At 41.5% G+C, this 24,006-nt stretch overlaps 1 protein-coding gene across 2 annotated transcripts in view; it reads left to right on the top strand.

The window, feature by feature from the left end:
* sema5ba (sema domain, seven thrombospondin repeats (type 1 and type 1-like), transmembrane domain (TM) and short cytoplasmic domain, (semaphorin) 5Ba) overlaps window positions 1–24,006 on the top strand; it is a 140,106-nt gene that overhangs the window by 26,020 nt on the left and 90,080 nt on the right. For both annotated transcript variants that reach the window (XR_012964024.1, XM_076156774.1), the window contains exon 2: window positions 3,324–3,401. The gene's annotated coding sequence lies outside the window, so the exon portion shown is untranslated. The remainder of the gene's footprint in view (window positions 1–3,323; window positions 3,402–24,006) is intronic.

Here is a 24,006-nt window from a genome sequence, read left to right as displayed (position 1 = left end):
TGTATGTACAATAAGCAATATGGTTTGGCTACCAAACTTATGCATACTTTCAAAAGTAATAAACAAAGAAACATAAACAAAATACAAGTGTATCTAGTGGATAAACACAAATTCTTAACAACTCCACAATGGTTTACCCCAACACTTGAGCGCAGTGCATAATGGGAACAGTACGTAACAAAGCTATCCTGGAAAGTCAAGCTCTGTTTGAGACTAGGGGAACCACTGTCATGGTGAGAGAGAAACAGAGGAAAAGAGAGACCTGAGGGATGTAGTGCTGTGTACAGGAACCTACTGTGTATCTGGATGCATGTCTGTGTGTGTAAATAAGGAGCGATCTCAATCACTTTTGACAGCATCTTCATAATATTACCACCCTCCTCTCCAATGGCATAAATAGATGGAAGCCAGGATCGGTGATGGTCAGAGGTGACGTAAGCTTGGCAAATTGTGGTATATATGTATAAAATCCTCCACCATCCACCACCCCTTAAGAGTTATCTTCATCTTCCACTTCCCTTCGTCTTAGGTAGTAGGTCCATCTTCCCACCATGCCATTTTGCCAACAGTTTACTGGATGATGGAAGGCATGAGCAACAATTCTCCTGTCTTGGCTTAAACTCCCTGTTTCAGGCCTGCTTGCTGTCTCGCAGTACTGCTCCAACTGGTATCTTATCTGGGGACCATGTTGAACAATACCTTTTACTCCTATGGTAGTACTTCGTGCCTTTCCTTCTCATTGCTGCTTCCCCTCAACGCAAAGTACTTTGTCTCTCCCTTCCTCGTCAAAAAGTCTCAGAATAGGGCCACCAACACTGGAGTTCTAGTTTGAGCTCTACTCCAAGAGCTTAGACACTGACACTCTCCCTCTGACATCATGACAGTGTCCCAATCCTGTCTTCACCACCTTTCCCTGTGACCTAAGCATGGTTTTCTTCTTTGCTGGGCCCACTGATTTGCTTTTGGCCATCCCACCAATGTCACCAAGGTTGTGGTGTAAGTTGCTATGGGTTCACTCAGTTTACTGAGGAAAGAAATGATGGTTGGAGTTGTAAAAGATCATCTGTGTAAGGTGATTTATTTCATTGTGCATAGTTATTTACAAAATGTACAAATATGGCAAACACATCTAAGATTTCAGCATAACTGACAGTACTACTCACTGTTTTCCCTTTGCACCTTTACCTACAGTCCTGTTTGTCAATATTTTTGTTTGCATTTTTGTTTCGTGGTACTGTTAATAGCATTCAATCAAATAAAATCAAAAGCTGTATTTAGATGCAGACTTGACAGAGGCATGGGCCCTTGCAGTGCATTATACTTCTCTCTGTGCTTTGTTTATATTTAACTATAATCTGATAATAAATTGCCACAATAACAGGAGTGACCTCCTGTTAACCTGTTTAGGCAGTGAAGCTGTTAGTTGGCTTGTCTCTGAGAACATGGAATTCATGGTCAGAGGTCACAGCGTATAAACAGGTGTCTAGTGCTATGATGGAGAGCCAAGGACATTTAAAACTGCTGACGAGCTGCTGCAGACACCGATAGGAGGGAATGCAATCAGGAGACTAATGGGTGACGTAGCCTGTCAACATGATGCCATGGTTTCAGGTTGTGCAAATTAAACCTCGTCTGTACAAGGCAACCTTTTCTGAACTGCGTTTGTCTGGGTGTGTGTGTGTGTTCCATGTGACCATGGCCTTGTGGATAACCTGGATTACTCAACCACTGTAAGTGCTGATGTCTGGTAACACCCCTCAATTTCTCTCTCTTTTGCTTGTTCAATTCTATTTATTGTATTTTTTTTGTGTGTTACATTTGATTTATAATATAGAAACATATATGCAAAGAATGTGCAGTACTTTTCTAACGTTAGCAAGTTTCTGATATACTGGAAGGCCTATTTGGCGCAATAGTAATTTCGTATCCATTATATTTACAGCAGATTATTGTGTAGTATGTTTCACTCAATGAAATCACATGATTGGCAACACATTTCTGCCTGTGCTTCAGTGCTTGTCAGTGTAATAAAAGTAGATATCACTGCACTTTATCCAATCATTCATTCATCCATTCATCCATCCGTCAATTTGCTATACCTGCAGTGTGGCTTGAGTTTAACCATTTAACCTTCATTTGGTGACAGGCAATACACACCACACAGGTTACCAGTATTTCATGGGGAGAACACATAGAACAAACAAAAAAGACAAAACCACATTCACACTAATGGGTAACTTTCTGTAGTTTGGTGCAAACCGCAGCACCCATAGGCTGACTGAGAACCACTCAGTATGGAAACATTTTACATTTTTCCCTAGCCTTAGCAGATAGAACAGGCTACTTCTGTCAGTATAGCAATATGACAATATCCATATCAAAGGCAACAGTCAGCACAAAACTTCCTTCTGTATTATATATATATATATATTGTTTTCAGGTTCTCCCTGTCTATCCTGCTCTGTCCGGTTCCTATCCCCCCCACCCCCCATATTTCATATGTACGGTACCACACATGTATGCTGAACAAGTTATATATATTGTAAATACTTACTTTCCCCTCTTATTCTACAACCCAACATCAGGCCAGAGCTGGGCGTCATTTGTTAGCTGTCATGTTCAATCTCTAAGGGTATGCACGTGCATTTGCTTGATACTGTGTTAAATATCACTAATTTAGGCCATTAAATTGATTACAGCAGTGTTGATCAGACATTTTTTTTGCTTTTCTATGTGACAAAAAAAGTAAACAGCAGCCACATTGCATCAAGTGATGCCATAAGAGTCTAAGCTGCTCTGTCAGGTTGCCGTAGAAACCAGTCAGGGCTGTTGTTCCAATTTGCTCTGTGGTGCTGAGATCAATCTTCAATCAATCAACTTAGAATCTGTCTGTGCTTATTACTGTCTGTGTTTAATTCAACCCACCTAGGCATACACTTATTCAATTTACACATATAAACATAATCTACAGTTTGACATGTTTGGTCCATGTGGATGTGTAATACAAGCCTCTTCATTTGTCTGTGGATTTATATTAGAACCCTGTGAAATACTTGACCCACGTGCCTTTGTTGTTTGTTATTGTCCTTTTTGGTTGATATAATGACATTTAGAAGGGTTTCTACAAATTCCCTCTTTCCTTTCACCCCCCAGAGTCTTGGTTTAAATGTTATTCCCGCTCCGCCTCCTCTCCTCCATTGAATAGTTGGCGGTTTGTTACAAGAGGGCCAGCACTTCTTTGTTGCTCTCTGCTCTTCTTATGGGAAGCAGGCAAGCAGCTAGTGAAAGACTCACACCTCCCCCTCCTCTCTTGCCTCTTCCAGAACCAGTTTGCAAAGGACAGACAGCACTCTCAGCCCCATCCCTGCACACAAGGATGGTGGGCCAGTGATGCTTAGCTGGTGAGTACACTTTCATCTTCCAAGATTTCGCACTCTACTTTTGAATTGTTTCACCTGATTTTCCACTTTTCATTTTTTGCTGTCTTTTTCTTGATTTCTGAAACGTGTGGTCTTATGTACAGTTCTGTTACCTATGATGGGAGATCTCTGTGGCCTATGTGATGAAAGTGAGTGAGTCTTTTGGGTGATTAGCTCTTTATCCTGACTGAGTGAAATGATTTGATAAGCAGTGGTGGAGGAGGCAGAAGAGAGGAGGACAAGATGGTGGAGGACCTTCAAATCTGCTGCTGCATGTCTTTCACAATCTAATTTCTAAACTATGTTGTGCAGGCAGTCTAATGTCAAACTGTCACTGTGGTGAAATCATTGCTCGGCAGAGATGAGACATGATGAACCATTACCGTGTGACATTACATTACATTACGATCATTTGGCAGACGCTATTATCCAAAGCGACTTACATTACATTACCACCCTTCGCAGAGGGGGGAGCAATTGAGGGTTCGGTGCCTTGCTCAGGGGCACCTCGGCAGGGGCTCGCACCGGCGACCCTCCGGTTCCCAAGCGGAAGCTCTACCCACTGAGCCACTGTCTCACATCATATCAAATTGGAGTACACACAGTATTATTGTTATCACAATAGGACAATATTGTGATCACGCCAACAGCAATTTATTGTATAAGCCTAATTTATTGGCCGTATTTTCATTGTCATTTAGTTTGATCAGATCAGAGATTTGTGTATTCTGAGACACAGATGTTAAGATACGATTATTATTATTATTATTATTCATCATGTTGCATGCAATTCACAGCAAATCGCATGCAATTGAAATTTAACTTGCACCCCCTCATATCACACACACACAAACACATGCATTACAGAGGGGGTGCAGGAGCAGTTGGGGGTTCAGTGCCTTGGCACTAATGATGAGCTACAGCCAATGAAGTGCAAGATACAGGGTAAGCAGGAAACTAGGGTGATGAGTCATAACACACCAACACACCATCAAAGACGGCTATTGAGGGGCTCCATCATTCTCTGTGTTACATCTCACATGCTTTCCTAAATTTAGTTTGTTGATCAGACTCCAATGTTGTGGGTCCCTCCTGTTCAAAAAATCTTGTAATTTTGCGACCCCATACTTGGCAGTGTTATTATTCAAATGGAAAGAATAATGGAATTTTTATGAAATAAATTGAAACTGAAAAAAGTTATTCAGCCTCCACCATTTTATTCCATATTTAATAGAACGGACACTTTGCTTTTGATTTAACATATTATAATAGTGAAACAAATCAACATTCAGCCGAGTTAAATGGAGAAAAGTTGTCACTTTGCTGTTTGCTATTAACACTGGACAAGAAAAGAAAAGGAAGGAGAGAGAGAGAGAAAGGATGGAGATCCTGATGCGTGTGTGCGTGCATGTGTGTGTGTCATCTTGGTAGTGCGCGTGTGTCTTCAAGACAGTGTGTGTGAGCAAGTATGTCTCATACGGCCTCTCATGTAAAACAGTGTGGAGTTGCACCATCAGTCACTTTCTGAGTAAAAGTGGGCTCCATGGAAAGAAACCCAGGAACACCGCACTTTGGAAAGCTAAACATCAAAAAGCTGACTGGAGTTTGCTACAATACATGTTGATGCTTCTATGAGAATATCATTTGGACAGATGAAACCAAATTAGAGTTTTTGGATTAGTAACATCAGCTTTATGTTCATGGAAGAAAAATTGTAGCTTTCAAAGAAAAGAACGGCATCCGTACACCATGAATCACAGAGGAGGCTCAGTTACATTATGCCATCACTTTGCTGTGCCTTGATGAATGAAATGAGAAGATAATTGGTCAATTCTGGAGCCAAACATACTGCTCACTGTCAGAAAGTTCTGTCTTGGTCCCAGGTCAGGGCTCCTCCAACAGGATAATGACCCTAAGAGCGAGAGAGAGAGAAAGGAGGGAGATCCTGATGCGTGTGTGCGTGCATGTGTGTGTGTCATCTTGGTGGTGCGCGTGTGTCTTCTTGACAGTGTGTGTGAGCAAGTATGTCTTATACAGCCTCTCATGTACAACAGTGTCGAGTTGCACCATCAGTCACTTTCTGAATAAAAGTGGGCTCCATGGAAAGAAACCCAGGAACACCGCACTTTGGAAAGCTAAACATCAAAAAGCTGGCTGGAGTTTGCTACAATACATGTTGATGCTTCTTTGAGAATGTCATTTGGACAGATGAAACCAAACAAGAGTTTTTGGATTAGTAACATCAGCTTTATGTTCATGGAAGAAAAATTGTAGCTTTCAAAGAAAAGAACAGCATCCGTACACCATGAATCATAGAGGAGGCTCAGTTACATTATGCCATCACTTTGCTGTGCCTTGATGAATGAAATGAGAAGATAATTGGACAATTCTGGAGCCAAACATACTGCTCACTGTCAGAAAGTTCTGTCAAGGTCCCAGGTCAGGGCTCCTCCAACAGGATAATGACCCTAAGAGCGGAACGAACTACAAGTTGAGAAATGTAGAAGTCTCATTCAGAGCTACAGAAAGAGCTTGATATTGTAGTGAGTAGTGAAAGGGGTCCAATTTGTCTAGATCAGGGGTGTCAAACTCAGGCCAAATCTGGCCCGCAGTGTAATTATATTTGGCCCGCTAGATAATATCAAATGTCTATTAGAGCTGGCCCACCGGTATATAGCGAATGCACCGCTAATACTACAAATCCCAGTATGCTCTGCGAGTGCGTTCTGTGTGACATCACAAGCCATCTCGATGTGCTCAACCTGCAGCTTCAAGGGCGGGGTGGTGTCATCACAGACATGTACGCTGGGGTGAGGGCTTTTCTAACCCAGTTGTGCCTGCAAGGAAACTTAGGCCATTTCCCGTGCTGCCAAACCATGAAAGAGCAGATATCTACCTCCTTCTTGCCAAGTGCACAGTTTGCTGCTATAGAGTAAAACATTGCTCTTAGGCCGTGTTGTCCAATAGAAATCCAACATTTGATTTATCAAACAAACACTGCACTCGGAAAGGGCAAGCCAATTCATCATGAAAGGCGCAGGCCAATTTTGCTCCAATCCTCCCCATTCACACTCTCTGTATTAAATGTCCCTAAATGGCAAGCCTGGCAATTGCTTACGTTTCGTTGTATTCCAGTTCCTCATCACAGACCTCTTTCTCACTTTGGCTTGATTACATTTTCAGTCTAAATGTGCCATCCTTATATGTGTCATTGGAGCAGGGCTGCTCTCCTCTGTTTGCCTTGATTATTTCCTCTCCTGTGGGAGAGGATCAGTTGCTGCCGTAGTGGTAGTGGCATGTTGTCTCCTCCAGCTCATCTGTTGTTTGCTGATATTTGGTTCAAGATGACAATAAACCGGAAGAAAAGCTGTATTCAGTCTGAATGGGGAAAAAGAAGGGGTGGGTAAGTGAGAGAGAGACCTAGAAGAAAAGGCGGCAGGACAAGGGACTCATCCCTGGATGGGGACTCAAAAAAGCATTCTGTTTGTGGCCCCCAAATTACCACACTGCCTTTGTGGTCCAGCCATGGTACATTAGGGTTCCTTAAAACGTGGCTGAGCCGTGCCTATTCAGGAGACAAAGAAAGGGGCTGCTGGCAGATCTTTGGCCAAACTCACAGAGGCGGTATTCACACCACACTGGGGGGATGGTGACGGAGGGGTATGTGATGGAAAGGGTTTTCTAAGATGAGTAAAACTTACTCTGGGTAAGGCCAATGTCACATACTTTAAATAGACATGCCAACTGAAGACGTCATTTGTTGCTTCAGCTAGCTGAGTTTAGACAACCATGGAAATGATAAGGCGGCTGATGGATGGGGGTTCCAAACTACTTTTTCTAATCTGTAAGCCTTGTGTTTAATGTCAGTCAGGGTACATTGCTTCACGACCCATACCAGAATCTGCAACCAGCCATATCCTCAATTAGTGCTGGCTACCGGCTTATTGACCTTCTAGTCAGACAGTTAAACAGTTGGACAGTTAAAGAACCAATCACATCCAATGAGCAGCATGCATGTATGTGGTTTGAGTGTTTGTTAAGAGAGAGTTGCAGCAGCCACAGGCTGTAGTTTTGTTTTGTAAGGTTGTTAAACCTGCACAACATAATTATGGCTACTAATTCAGTTACTGGAGAAGAAACATACTAGTCAATCATCAACTGCTTAATTGGCAACCGCCATGTTCACCGCCAACAACCAAAAACCTCCTTTCTTTACAAGAATAGTTCCCACTTCCTCCCAATACATGACAACATTTATGTGAGCACATATGCCTTTATTTAGCCAACTGGATATATTGCAATCAATACAAACTACCTAACTTAAACTCCCTTTCTTCTAAAAACAAAATAAAAAATTATTCCCAGTACTCAACAAGAACCATGTTAACCCCCTTATAAACAGTATAACACATAGAACATATAGTGACTTTAGTAACTATGTGAAAAGTTCCTTAAGGTAACTTTGTAAGTTGTTGTTTTATGTTGTACCAAAGGACTCGATCAACCTTTTTGATTTGAATAAGTTCTTTGATGCTTCTTATTTCTAGACAAAGACTTTTCTCAGTGACTGACTTATGGGGAAATGTTGGATCTCTTTTAAATAAAATGGAATAGTGCAATCTAAACTTGCTCTATGTGAAAACTGCCTTGAGATAACCGTGGTGGGACTAATGTGGATTGTCATAAAGGTGTATCTTGTCTGATATAATTAGAGTACTGCATTTTACCATTAGACTGAAACAAACAAAATGTTGCTTAATACTTACTTACGGCAACTATGATGGCAACTATGTTTAGGAACCCTGTATGTAAATCTGAGTGGAATAGAAATTCAAATGTGTGTGTTCATAAGACAGTTGTATCGACAGACACATATAGGATGTACATGTCCAAAACTGATTTGAGAATATCTGGTTCCATGTATTCTTTTATTGTTTACCTGTTGCTGACACATTTGTGAAATCTGCCAGATGTAAAAAACACATATGAACTGAGATGGCAGAGGGAGCTGCAGAGCCCTGTGGTGGACCCACCCTGGCGTCCCTCTGAAGAAGATTGAAGAAGGAAGTTGTGTTTATGATTTCAGCCTTTTATACAAGACTTGGAGCATCTTAATATTTACCAGCCAAAATTGTTTGCTACAAGTTTTGGTAGAAGTTGGGGGTCTGTCCTTAAAATAGTAGCGTGCAGCTCTCAATATTTCCCAATATTCTGTGATCAGTGTCGATTATTTGGGCCTGAATTGATTGAATTGAGTTTTCACCAAATATGTAAAATTCAGAGGCTATAATGGCAATGAAATGTCAAAGTAAACTACATCAGCAGGTTTCTGAAGGCACTGTAAAACTTCTGGTGTGTATAATGGGTGTTCTTGGTACCTTGTCTTTATTTATCATCCAATCAACTGGAGGGCTTTAACTTGATGATTGATGGGTCCTTATTATATATTATTTTGCTTTCTATGAGGTGGGAGATTCAATTACTCTCCAGCATGGTTTCCTCCTTTTATGAACTCAATCCCTCTGTTTAATTAGAAGAAGAATGAAAGGCGGCTTTTGTCCAAGGGCTGGGGTTGCTTCCACAAGCCTGTAAAATCCTGCACTCATCTGTGGGTCATTAAGTTGTGAGGTTTGAGTGTGGCTCTTTATCACCAGGCCTGCATCTCAGGCCATAACAGAGGCTAACTGGCTAATGATTAGCTGTCCAGCCTGGACTATAAAACTGCCTGAATGTGAATCTAAATAGGAAAAGGGTTTAAAAACATAAATCTGGCCTTGAATAGTTTCTCTATTTTCATCGAGTCAGTGTTTTCCACAAAGTAAACTATTGCTGATTTAAAACATTATTGATCTCTACGATTTTAGAATAGAATAGAAACTTAATTTGGTGAAATCACATGCAAACACGTCAATGTGAAATCTGTCTTGCGTGCCCCTCTTACACACACGCACGCACACACACACACACACACACACACACACACACACACACACACACACATGCATAACAGAGGGGTCAACGCAGGGCAGCCATGATGTGGAGCAGGTTGGGGGGTTCGGTGCCTTGCTCAAGGGCACCTCAGCAGTGCCCTGGAGGCAAACTGGCAACTTTCCAGCTGCCAGTCCACTTTCTTGGTCCATATGGGAGTCGTACCGGCAACCAAGCATAGTCCCTATAAACTGAGCTACTGCCACATGGCCCTGAAATGTTGTGAAGGGGTTGTCGTAATTGCCCTAAAATAGACTGTGGAGAGGTTTCAGTGTGTGTGAACATGGCACACCTCCTCCTCCTTTTAGCTCTGATGCTAAACAGATTGTCTCTAAAGCGTCTAAAGCTGAGAGGGAGATGACAGGCTTCTGAAAAAATGGACTCCAAGACAGACCTTCTATTAGAAAACCTTATTGTCTTTGCTCAGCCTGGAAATATCCATGGATGTGAATATAATTTGTCTTCATCTCTGAAACATGATCATCCACACTTCCATTTTAAGTTACTATTTTTGAAGAGAGAACATGTCAGGCCACCATCTTGAACACAAAGTATGCTGAGATTGTTTTTTGTTGTGTTCTGAGAGAGGATCAGAGTGAAAGAGAGATGGGTGGGGGGGAGAGAGAGAGAGATAGGGCAAGAGAGAGAAAGATTTTTGAAAAAGCATGTGTACCTGCAAACAAACTTGTTGTGTGGGGTTCCTTCTTGTGTCCCCAAGGTGTGTCATCAAGGTGTAAATTAATGGTACATGGACTAATGAGTGCAAGACACAACACAGCTCAAGTCTATGTATGTATAAAAAAGAATCTGTGGGAAAATCAGTCTGAATGTCCGGGAGCGGCTGGTTGTTGGTTTCTGGCTGAAGTCTTGTTTGCTGCTTAATCATTGAGTGAGGATTAGCAACACTGTGTGTTTTCTAATTATAGACCTAGACTGTGCACTCTCCTCCTCTGTGGGTGAAATCTAACCCAGCAGGCTCAAAGCTAGCAGCTACACCCCCAACTTCAGCATTCACACACCCATTTCTATGTCTTTTGATCACCATTGTCTATCTTTGTTCCCCTTTTTCTTTTTTCTGTCACTTGAACAGATATAAAGCTCAACAACAACACACCAAAGACTTTTCATTTGGTTCGAATAAAATCTAGCGTGGTGGCTGTCAGACTAAATCCCTTCCTATATCAAGGAGGAAACAAGGCGTAGACTGAAAGAAAAGGACTTTTTTCCCCTCAAGCAATCAATCAGTTCCCTTTCATGTCTTTCACTGAGAGAATAATACATTTGATTGACCCCTCAGAGAAAGTTCATTATACATTTCCATCAACGAAGGTGTTTTTAAAACACTAGCAATTAAAATGCTTGGACAAATTACTCTATTTATACATTTATAGTCATACTCCACTTTCCATATACTAATTCATCTGTACAATGTACAATATTTACAATTGTAAATGTAGCACCCTTTAGCCGCCCTGGCTGTTATGTAGGAATGCGCTGCCCGAATTCTAAACTAGGTGATTAACGCTATTTAATGCTATTTTTGTGCAACAGACGTATATACTACTTATATTATTGTGAACCGATAAGCTATATTTAGATATATGCAAAGGTAGACGATGAAATACTTTTCAAAATTTACTTGAACAAAGAATAGCAAAACAGTAGAAATGTACATATACACGACATATAAATGACCCATTCAACGTATAACTCACACACACTCTCACACACACACACACACACAAACACACACACACACACACACACACACACACAAAATATACAAGTATAAACCTATTTCTAAGCCAGCACATATAACATTTCACACCTAGGCCTTCTGTGATGTCCATGTTTAGGCCAGCAGAGAAGGCCTTGCTGGCCCTGACGGCCCGCCACTGAACTTTACTATCTATTGGTTACCCAACCGTGTGTCCGTTCAACGTTTCAGGCCTACAGGTCACGATGCTGGGGAGTGGGGTAGCCTTGAACAGACCTGGATGCTTTGCGCTCAAAGCACCACACACCAAAAAACACAACGGCACCGCTGTTTAGGCGATGCGGTAGGTGAGACGTCACCGCGGTAGTCCACACAGCCGTGTCTGGTTCCCAGAGATAGTAAGAGTAGCCGGGTTGGCTACTATCCCTCCGAGTCCAAACTCTTCTCCACGGCACGAAAATTAAGCTAGGGTCTGAGCTAGCGAAATATCAATATACGTATCTGTTCACTTAGGACTCACTCGTTGTTTATCTCCTTTCATTCAAATATATCATTTCCTATCACGCAAACACATATCTCTTCTCTCTTCCCGCATGTCCTCCTCACTACACCTGACCTCTCCTCCTGACTCCTCATTGGCTCACCTCCAGATACCTGTATTTTCACCTATACAGTCTTTAAGGCATGTAAACATTATTTGACGTTTTTAACAGTATTATTTCACCTTTCAAAATAAAACAAACAAGAAATAAAAATTCAAATTCACCAAATTCCCACAAGGCTGCATAAATATATTTATAAGCTCTTTGGTTTTTTTATTTGGTTTTATACAGTTCTGTAAGATAACTGTGTTTTATTTTTTTAGATTTACTAAAAATATATATATGTTGATTGCAAGCCAATCGTTGTAAGGGAAAAACCCACTTGGCAATCAAGCTGGTCCTTTTTCTGATTCTGAAACAACATGGATCAAAATGATTGATTGATGCTTGACGCTAGGCACAGCTCAATCGTCTGGATCAACCAAAGTCCAGATGTGGTACTACTTGTATCCATAATGTGTTTGAGATTATTCTGTTGGCTTTAGTCAAGCCTGATTCCAATCTGTGAATCTGTGTCAGAAAACAGAAGTGTGTGCATTGACCGATGCAGACGTTTGCTATTTCTGTTTCTCCCACTCCATTTACTCATACTGGCATATTTTATTCAAGCTTCTTCTCTTCATAGATGGTGTGAGCTGCAGCTTGGGGGCTTGATTTTATCTATTTATGAATTTATTTATTTGATCAGGCCTTGTTAAGGCCTTTTGAGGGGGTTTAACTTCTTCAAGGCAAACCTACAAAGATCCAATCAGATCAGATTAGTGGGCCTGTTTTCTCAATGCTCAGTTTAATGAGGCTGTTGAGGTTAATGCAGTTGTGAATATATATTATCTACATGGGAAATAGTTACCCTTTTTTACCAAAAGATATTTTGATACAGACCAACAAGGATTTAAAGAATGCTCTGGTATTTGGGGAAGAATGTGTATACAGTACACTAGGGGTGGGAGATATAGCCTTCAAGTCAATTGTTTGGAAATGAAATTGATGGCAATATTGAAATGTTTGAAAGAACAATGCAGTATTATCATCATTACTTTTAGTCCCTAGAGACAGGAATTGGTATTCACAAAAATAACAACATCACAAATTTAGATTTTTTTTTTAACTACAACACATCTTGTGTCAACATGTGCTCACTGTTGACAGCTTCAATCCTTATACGTATATGACAAGCTATGATTTCACCTCTAGTGTTAAACAGCCTCTCTGTGGCCAACATCACTTGGGAAAATACTTTTTAAGGCAGCAGTTGCAAACCTTCCTTTCATTGTTGATGTTGTGAAGGACAGTAAGTATAGTTTCGGCAAAGACCTCGGTGTAGCTGCTGGACTGTCTCTGTTCATGCATTACCAAAATATACTTTATTGTCGGACTGTTGATGTCAAGTATTTCGGTAAATCAGTTTTTAGGTTGGTATCACATCATCACTAAGACAAACAGTCACAGAATTAAATTTCACTCCACTGGGAGTATACCACCAGTGGCTGTGGCTGGGTCTGTGATATTAGTCAAGCCAAATGGTCACAGCTCTGTTACATGGGTCCATGTGTGTAACACATTGCCACATGCAAATCATTTTTATAAGGGGGGAGAACCCAAAAGACAGAGAAAAACCAAAAGAACTAAAACCATAAAGAGAACCAGGCTGTGTAATGTTAGCCCAATATCACATACAATGTCTGAAAGGGCTGTACAGTCAAAAAAGAAAAAAGGAAGAAACTTCGGGAGAGATTCCCTCTACACGAATGGCTGTGCAATAATGTGCAATAGGAACTTCCAGTGGGATTATGCAAATGTACAAAATGCAAGGCAGTAAACACAAACAGTAATGCATTAGGAAGTAGCATGCAAGACAGAGACGAGGGAGAGAGAGAGAGACAGGCAGATTGAGAGAGAAATATAGAATGATAAAGCACAATACAATGCAGTCCTATTATTGAGAGTCTGTCTCCTGGGGCAGCAGTTCGTCCAGGTATGCAGGTAAGCTGACCATGTTGCAGGGGGAGGGCAGATTGGCATCAAAACACAAATGAGAGCTCTATTATTTTCATTGTATGTTATTGTTTTTCTGCGGCAGGTGAATATACCATAATTTCACCACAGCCATGGCACTGTCAGAAGCTCAGCCAGTCCCATGGCTCCCTTGCGGAATAATAAACGGAAAGTGAATGTTGTGTGGGGGCAGTAAACAGTGATCACAGTTGTTTCATTTGCATTACTACATGTCCTGGCCTGGGGCCTATGTTGCGCATCAGGAAGACCATAAGGAGTTCTAGTGTGGTACCACATAGGAATTAAAACAGGATACATGTTTTTTCAAATTTAATTACATCTGCATGTTTTACAACAGCAGTGTTTCCAAAGCTGTCAGCTTAATTGTCTATCTTCTTTTTGTGATCAGATGCTCTCTGGTTCCCTGGACTGCAATCAGATTTCCAAAAGACATTATTATATATATACAATACAGTTTCTCCACCGAGAACCAGTTTAGTTTGAAAATTAAATGACACACTGCCTCCTTGTACTTACATTCGTACTTTTCCACAAAATTTGAATACTTCAGATGAGCCCAAAGAAAACATGACAACAAAGGAAATGGAATATACAGTATTTGAACTTCAACTCCTGACATTTTAGCATTGCACACTTTTGACAGTGAAGTGCACCCTGCAATCTGCAGTCCCTGTCTCCAACACTCCCCTTTCCTTCTCTGCTTTCAGGCTTTGTAAGAATAGCAGGGCCTGACAGACTGGAGCTAAACAGTGTGAAGTTTGTCAGCTGGAAATGCCTTTTACTTACTCTTAAATGTCTGAACATTTTATCTCTTTAGGTTTGTGTGTGTGGGCGTGTGGGTTTGCGTTTGAGTACCTCTGCCATAAGCTTTCGCAAGCAGCTCTTACCCACACAAACTGTAGATTCAAAGCCTGCATGAACAGACTGGATGCCCACTCTGGATGAGGCTGCTAGAAATGGGTCTGATTAGCACAGAAATGGTGACAAATCTTGTCTTTAGTTTTCCTCCTAATCATTGAGCATGATTTGGCTCCAGTAGTTGTTGTATATTTTTATTGAAGCAAGCATTTGACATGACAATGCTCATACAGTTATGGGACATTTTGGAGATTTTTTATCATACAAAAAGAGGGGGGAAAAGAGATAGAAACAGAGAAAAGAAAGAAGGTGGATATTTGTTATTAATATTGTTGTTTAACTTTTTTTTAAGAAGGGCAGAGGAGAGCCAGAGGGAGAGAGAGAAAGAAGAACTTAGACTCTGAGGCACAATAGGCGATATAATGTTCAAGTAAGCCACGGCCGTCGAAGGTTGTGAGAACTTGACCCAATAGTCAGGACGCAGAGTCCAGGATGACATCAGTGATGTTGATGCCATGATCTCATGGGTACAGTTTTTAGATGACGTCAAACAGCAGTGTAGGCAGCTACGGCTCACATCATAGGCTGTGGTGAAGAGAGAAAGAAAATAAAGGGAGCAGGGGACACATGAGGGAGAGAGAAAAACAAAGGGAATATATCTCGTCCCAAAGACCTTGCTGTCCGCGATTTCTGTTGCATTTGAGTTCTGATCGGTTGTATTACTTGTAGTACCTCTTTTAATAGACCATTAGATGAGGGTGCCGACTCGGCCGAGTGTGCAACGGCGTACTTGCCGGTGTCGGTTAACTTTGAACGATATGCTAAAAAAATGCCATGCGATCGACCCACATTGCCTTCGCGATCGACCGGTTGATCGCGATCGACGTATTGGGCACCCCTGTGGTAGACAATGTGTTGAAATAACCGGATCATCTATTACATTTGTCCTCTACTTCTGTGTACATTTTGGCCAATCTAGGTTTAGAAAAATGGACACAGTAGGACCTTAAACTGGATGAGCCAGACGAGCACAGGACAAGACAAGTGTGTAGATTGCGTATGACTTAGTCCCACCAGTCCATGTCTAGTTGAAGTTCGAGCTCAGCCTCCCAGGCGGCCCATGTTTTGGAACTAGATAGGTCTCCAAGGTCCAGAATGTGGCAATAGATCTCAGGGATGGTTCCCCTTAGTGGTGTCTTAAATGTAATCAGGTCTTCCCACATGAGTTGAGGGCAAGGGGAACTGAAGGTTTGGAAATTGCTGTATGGAAAGTGTCTAATTTGGAAGTATTTAAATCAGGGGTCTCCAACACGTCCCTCGTTCGTTTCTGAGTGAATTGCTAAAGGTTCAAAGAATACATAAACTTGGTAAACCTATTTAAATTTCTATCCAATCAGATTCACAGACATCCCACACCTTCTGTCACAGAATGATTATATGCCCATCAGCTGTCAGCCAAACAAATGCCGCTGCTGTCATGTTTCGTGACGTCACTGACACCGCAAAATTAGGCAGTGTTAGCAGGCTAGCAAGCGTGCCGGATTTGACAATGACCGTGAAAAAAAAATTGAATGCCCCCAATAAAAGGCAACAGATATACTATTTTCATGAGGAAATAAATTGTTTTACGAATGTGAATGACAAGTGTGTGTGTCTTATTTGGGGTGCGAGCGCGTCTGTCACGGGACTTTCCAGCTGCTAGCCGGCTACGAACAGAGAAGGTACAGGAGCTCCATTAGAGTGAACTTAAGAGGATACATTTCAGCAGACACCACACACTCAAGACTGAATGCATGTGACAGATGAGATGGGAACTACAAGGAATTACAGAATTATAGGGTGGAGAATCAGCCGTGTGGATAATTGTTACTAATAATGTTAAACATGAGTAGCTCTCGGACACTTTTATTTTTTCAAATTAGCTCTCAGATTGGAGACCCTGACTTAAATAATTGGTTTAGGGGTAGCCTGTGTTGAGTTGACAGATTGGAGAAGCTGTTAAAACTGCCATACGAGTGCAGATCAAGGAAACATTCTATGCCTTTGTGGTGCCATGCTAAGAAGGAAGAGTCCAAGAATGAGGGAGGGAACAGGTGGTTGTTGCGGACTGGACCCAGGGAAGGCGTGCTTGTGAATTGTGAAACTGAAGTTTAAGTGTTTCCTGAATTGGTACCAAATAATTAGAAAAACAGGGTTTTTGGTGAACTGAGAGATCTTGGTTTGGAGAGAGGAGTATATTAGGGCAGCTGCGACAGAGGAGTTGCAACAGGATTGGGCATCCAGCCTAACCCAGTAGCCTAATTAATTGGACTGTAAGTTTAAGGTCAGACCCCCACTGAATTTACATCTTTATAGTAGGTATTTGCGGATCCTTGGAGGCTTTGCACCCCACATAACACAAATGTAAAGTGCATAAATGTGGCAGAGAAAGAAAATTCCTTTCAGCGGCCTTGTAGGTGATTCGAAGACGGGCCGAGTAGTAAAGACCGTAACGGACTCCTTCCATGCTTCGTAGCTGGTTCCTGACGATGTTCGGGCCACTTTCGGCGTATGGTTGGGAAACACGGAGATCCTCGTACCACCAGGGTTGGTCAGAAGAAGGTCTCGAGCCCTGTGGAGGATGTTGGCGGCATCGACCGAGGTGCAGAACTGGACGATGACGGGGCGAGGACGATCCCCGGGTCTGGGCCTCTGCTGGAACGCTTCAGCAGGGGCTCCTGGTCGAACTCGAAAGCTTCTTTCAGCCAGGCAGCTGTGGTGGCGGTGTTAATGGTGGTTTCTTCTGGTATGCCGATGATTCTTATGTTGTTGCGACGCATGTAGGCTGCAAATTCTTCGCATTTATTCTCCAACTTGGTCAGCGCGGCTTGTGCAGCAGCTTTGGAGGCAGTCAGACGGGATTCAAAGGAGGCCTGTTGACTTTTTATAGCTTGTTGCTCGGCTGGCCAGAGCGGCTCCAATCGCCTCCATTTCATGTCTCAGTGCCACTTGGGAGTCTGAGAATTCTTGTCTTACCGCCGTTTGAGAGTTTGTGATGTCTTGTCTCAGCGCCGTTTGGGAGTTTGTGATTTCTTGTCTCAGCTCCATTTGGGAGTTTGCGATTTCTTGTCTCAGCCCAATCTAGAATTTTTTCAATCTTAAATCTCTCTCTCTCACACGCACAAACACAGATCTGTGGCTCGTGTTAATTTATCCATGTTGCACGTTTTCTGTCTCTACATATTATGCATCTCTCCAGCTTTACTCATCATGTCAAATAATACACTATGTTCCAGACTGTATTGCTCCCTTGGAAGTCAAATGTAATAATTTGCTCATCAATTTCAGTGTGGCTCAGCTTTTGTGTGTTTTTGTCGGTGTCTGATCCTGTTAATTAGAACAGAGCGTGTCATGTTGTCCTTGAGATAGCAGCTAATGAGTGTGAGTGCGCATCATTGCTTCAAAATGCCCTTTCCTTGTTTCCTGACTGGCAGAGGAACAATTTGTAGAATAGAGTGGTAATTCACTCTGTGTTCCTAGTAATGCTGAATTAGTACTCCACAATATAAGAAAAACAACTCTGGAAGTTATCTGTTCAACAACAGGGCAGCAACTCTGAACGGCTCCCACATGCATGGTCTGTTGCGTGCAGTTGCGCGATATCCCAGGGCAGCTGCTGTGAACGATGTGCTATTCTTTTGATGGTATATTTTCCAAGTCCTTGATGTTGTTGAAGTATCTGGAGTTATCAGCTGTTTATCAGCTGGAGCCTCCACTGACCTGCTGTGTCTGCTTGTTGTTTGGGATGAGCTGTAAAACCTCAGCATGCTGGAGGTAAACCCTTGCCCTAGACTACAGGGTGCCAACAAAGGGCCTAGCCATAGACATGGAAGAGGTTTAAGGGTGTGTCCAGCAAAATGATCTATCAAGTATCAAGTAGATTAACCCGCTTAAATTCAGATTTGAAGTACTTCCACTTAATAAGAATATTTCCATTCTATGCACCTTTACTTTTTATCCGACTATAGCTATTTATTCGATTTATTTACAAATGATACAGATGGCAGAGGGAGAGGGATCCCTTGCAACCTGACAGCCTGTGTCCCTCTGGGTGAGAAGACCACGTCTATCGTTGTGACAGCTCAGGAGCCACAGAGCTGGAAAACAGCTGACCTGTGTACCCTACACTCGAGTAGAAGTTTGGTGATTTGATCGATTTGAGCCCAACGGCTCCCAGTTAACACAGGGAGAGTACTGGGTAGACAGAGAAATGAATTCGATAATATCACATTGTGGCATCTGTGTGTGTGAACAAAGGTGTGAGATTGCTGGTCTTATAGTTTCTGAAGGCCAGACAGACTGTGTTAATACAGACAGCGGATGCAGAGAGGTATAAATTGGCTCACTGTTACAGGTGTGTGTTTCAACTGGGAGCATACAGGTTTCTACAACATTGCTTATAGTTGCACCTTAAGCACTCTTACGATTATGGAAATTTGGACAAAGCAACATGTACACAAAGACAGCTTTTTCATTTCCACAACACAAACACACAACTTAACATCTGGTGACACCAGATCATTACTGCCTGCGTCACAATATCATGTGACACTACCACCAGTTTTTCATACCATTATAACACTCAGGCGTGGCACCTCAATGTTTTGCTCATCGCCTAAGCTGATCGATCAAAAAAAAAAAAAAAAAAAAATTTCTGTGGTGGCCAAAACAAAACAAAACAAAACAAGGGGAAAAAAAGGAAAATTTACAAAAAAGTTAAGCTGAATTAATGGTATTAATCCACCCTGTGTGTGACCAATCCGTTATGTTTGGTCTTGTGACATCTTGAACCACTGCAGGAAACGCACCAGTGCACCAGTGTCTGTCTGTGTGTGTGTGTGTGTGTGTGTTTGTGGAAGATAAGACACAAAAGAAAATGCCCTCTGTCAATCAAACCCTCTAATAACAATGTGGTCTGATTTGCCATTTACTGAGGCATAATGACTATGTCGTTGCACTCAGCCTATTTATCCTTCAATCAGATTCTTCCCCATCATTCCACTGAACTCACTCTCCTCTCTTGATTGCTTGTCTCGTTGCAACAGTGACATTAATGAGACCCAGTTTTGTAATGGGTCAGCCTCTGTGGCTCAATGTTGTTCAGCTTAAGTTATATAAACTTCAGCAATTTCAATCAGCCTTGTAAAAAAGATTAAAACCATTGTAAAAGTTGGGACCTCTATGAGACCACCTTATGATTGTGCAGTCACTTGCACACACTGCATGTAAACACACTGCATGGTTTACAGGCATGTAAACCAAACCCAGATGTGTTTAATCACTATACGTTTCTAATGACTTTCAATAGAATCTTCTGGCGTACATACAGAAACCTTACCTTGCTGCTAACAGTACGGCTCCTCCTGTCTGTGTCCATGCCAAGCCAGCCAGTCCAAAGAAAGTCCAAACTACAACAGTGCTCTGCTCATCTGTCATGATCACTAGCTGTGCCTGCTCTTATTCCAGCTTTTAGACTAATGAGAGGATTTGTAGAGTCAGCCTTTGACTTTAAGCACTCAGCCACTGAATGTGAATCAATGCATCTCTGCTCCAGCACATAACAGAAATGAAGAATTATTTTTTCTGAATGTGTCTTTATTTCTCTGATACTTTAATTACACAATTCCAAGCTATCTGGAAGGCAGGCATTCATTTCCTCCACCTTGTCTGACATGAATATGATTTGTACACACATACACGTTTCACAGTAAGCCCAAGTAGGATTTGGTGAATCCTCCAAACATCCTCTCGCTGTGCTCTACATGCCTCTGTGGACAGCAGCTTTACACCCTGTATTTATTAACAGTCTTTTCTGCTTCCTGCTGTCAGCAGTATAGGATATATAGTGGATGTATTGTTTTAATATTCTCTATTTTTCATGGTAAAATATGAGAGCAGTACTGTGTAGAAAATGTAAAAAGGGATTTTTTTTCACCATGACTGAATAAACTGTCCTATCACAAACATCAAGGTCTACTTTACTTAAGTACGTGAAGAACGCATCATCCTTGGCCTTTTATGTTGAAGTACAGATAAGGTTAAGCCATGAGGACCCTTTTCACTGTGTAAACACTTTTGAGAAAGCACTTATATTAACACAGGATACAACCAAATTATGGCTTCATTTTGAAATGTCCACAGACATTTAATTCACCAGGCCATTGTGTCTGTTGTGTGCAGTTTGGATATCCACTTTGTCTTACATCTTGAAGGTCTTAACCAAAATGATTTGCACTATGATTTTTGTGTTCCTTCATACTGTACATTCTGTATGTATGCCAATGAGGAACACTACTATGGGGTCTTTACAATAAGCTCCACCTTACGACTACCTTCAGTTACTTTTACCTTTAATGTCAATTAAGCACGAGACAAGACAAAAGAAACATCAATAAAATGACTTAGATAGACTTAGATGAAAGCAAAATATGAAAATCAATAATGACCCAACCAGAACTCAGAACTTACAGAAAAATGACAGTTGAGCACGACCATAGTGGTTATATATAGGTTATATATAGTAATTTCCCTCGGGATAATACACTTTTATCTTATCTTATAAGAGGCACAGAAAGTGATACAGATAATAAAGGAGGATTCTGCACCAGCACAATGTATTGATCCTCTATTTCAAAAAATCTTCTGGGCATCATTTTAAGATAAAGTCAGACACTATTGCATTTTTTCAGATCTAAAATAATAAATTGGTTGAATCACAGTTTGACAACGTCATTGTGATCACAACTTTGTTCAAACTACACTCATTCAACAAGACAACCTGGTATCTTATTGGTAGAAAGGCAACGATATATTGCAATTTCCTAGTTGCAGAATTCGTATTTTCGCCAATTTCAAACAACACTTGAATGCAACATTAGGCTACTTAACGCAAATTCACAAACAGAAACAGAAACTGACTTTGAGCACACATACAGTGGTGTCACTGCCAGATCACAATGCCTGTCATAGATACACAATCACACACAAGTAAAAATTCACAAATTTGGCCCATATAAAAGGAATCCTTAGTTGGGCGAGCCCATGAGACTTGAGTGATGTTAGGTCTATTGCAGAGTACATTGACTACTTCCACTTGTCTTATCAACAGCCTGTCGGCTGGCAGTAGTTGGGGGCCTGTTGACTGCACTGCATTGTAATAACAAACATCAGCACTGCAGTGCATTTGCCTAATTAGTTACCAGCAGTAATGAGGGATAATTGATTGCAGGGCACTATGGTTGATTTGCAACTCAACCAAGCTAATAATTTGATATTGATTGAAGCATCCAAGGGTGGAAAACATCACAGAGTGACATTGCCTAGCCAAAGACACTCACAAAGGCTCAGATTCTAAGCTACTTTAATGATCCAGAACCATAGACTTGTGTGTTAAAAAGCAGCTTGCATTTGCTCAGCAAGCATGTGTGTGTGTGCGCGCTGCAGATTGGCTGATTTGTGTGTGCTAACATAGATTACAAGATGATGGCATCCGTGAAAATTGTCTCCATCACTATCTTTTTCTGTATTTTTTGGCACTTAACCTCTTCAGCACAGTCAATTAGGATACGGTGCTGTGACTTTTAGTATTCATTCATGTTCTTTTCCCTTATTTTTTTTTGCCATTGAAGTAAATGAGATGATTCTAAATTCTCCAGTGGGATTGAAAATTCAAGAAAACTCTAGAATAGAACGGAGTAGAATAGAATATTCAACAGTACAATTTTTCAAGACAGAATGTTTCAGAAATTTCTAGAATAGAATAATCTGGAATAGAGCAGTTGAGAAGTAGCCAGTAACAGGCATCCCTTGGGGGCAATCTGACCCAGTTAATCACAGGCAAATCAACCACTTCTTTTCTATAGAATTGTCAAAAATCAGTTTTTCTTGAAAATGATATTGTAGAATTGTAAAACAGAATATATGGTGTATATAATAAAAGTGAAGAGTGTGAGGGAATGCAGATGTAAGAGCTACAAATCTGAAGTCAATTCTGTTCTGCTTCACTGACTTACACAAACGAGCCATAAATGAAGTTTGTGTAAGCATTTATACACAAACATATAGGTAAGGTACATATTTGGCCAAGGAAGAACATTAAATATATATAGGCTCAGAGAGGGCCATCACAATTCCCCAAAACCTATGAGATTACGCACTCCCCCTTCAGTGAGACAGAGGTACTGGCTGCCTTACCTTATATCAAGGTACGTTACCAAACATTATATTGGTGACATACAGAGAGAGATAGCAACAGGCACGCAACAATTACACAAGCTCAATCAAGTTGATAAGGGATTGCGCAATTCTAGCTCATTTCGTCACTGTCTCACATCACGTCTCTCCCTCTAAGAAAAACTGAAAATCGGCGAATTTGAAAATAGAAATGATTACACTACACACTTACACTCAACTACTACAAAGATGTAAGTTCAGTGGGGGTCTCGCCCTGCCAAATCTCCAGTTCTATTACTGGGCATTCCACATCGACAAACTTCGCTACTGGGTGAATTCCCCTGAGCTACCTTGGTGCAGGCTTGAAGCCCAATCGTGCTCCTTCCCTTCCTCCGCCACTGCCCTGATCTACTCGTCTCTCCCAAACAAGATCTCTCAATTCACCAAGAACCCCGTTGTTCTTAATACTCTAATGATTTGGTACAAATTCAGGAAACACTTCAATTTCATTAACGCCTCCTCCCTGGGTCCAGTACGCAACAACCACCTGTTCCCACCTTCATTCTTGGACTCTTCCTTCTCTGAGATTTACAGCCGTTTTCTGGACCTCGGCGACCTATATAACTCGAAAACACGGGCTGCCTGGGAGACTGAACTCGAACTCCATCTGGACATAGACTGGTGGGACGATATCATACGCAATCTGCATACTGCCTCATCCTGTGCCCGTCTCGCTCTCATCCAGTTCAAGGTCATGCACAGGGTCCACTTTTCTAAATCCAGATTCGCTGAAATGTACACAGACGTAGATGACAAATGAAATAGATGTTTGATGCCTCACTGCCCCAGGCTCCTCAACTACTGGGTGGGTTACTTCAACATACTGTCCACCATATTGGGAATGCAAGTTCAACCCTCCCCTTACACTGCCACCTTCGGTACTCCGTATGACCTACACCGTTTTAACAACCCACAAAAGGAAATCATCATGTTCACCTCTTTGCTTGCCAGACGACGCCTGCTCCTACATTGGAAATCCCTCACCCCTCCTTCTATTTCGCAATGGCTTAAGGATACAATGTACTTTCTTAGACTTGAGAAAACCAAATACACTAAGAGGAACCACACTGATAAATTCTATCAGAGATGGCAACCTTTCCTCTCCCATTCACAGATCTACAGGCTATGCCAGACC

Source organism: Genypterus blacodes, unplaced genomic scaffold, assembly GCF_046128005.1.
Source record: "Genypterus blacodes isolate CSIRO-AG114 ecotype Tasmania unplaced genomic scaffold, CSIRO-AGI_Gbla_v1 ptg000008l_1, whole genome shotgun sequence".
NCBI lineage: Eukaryota > Metazoa > Chordata > Actinopteri > Ophidiiformes > Ophidiidae > Genypterus > Genypterus blacodes.
This window is presented reverse-complemented; position numbering and strand designations above follow the sequence as displayed.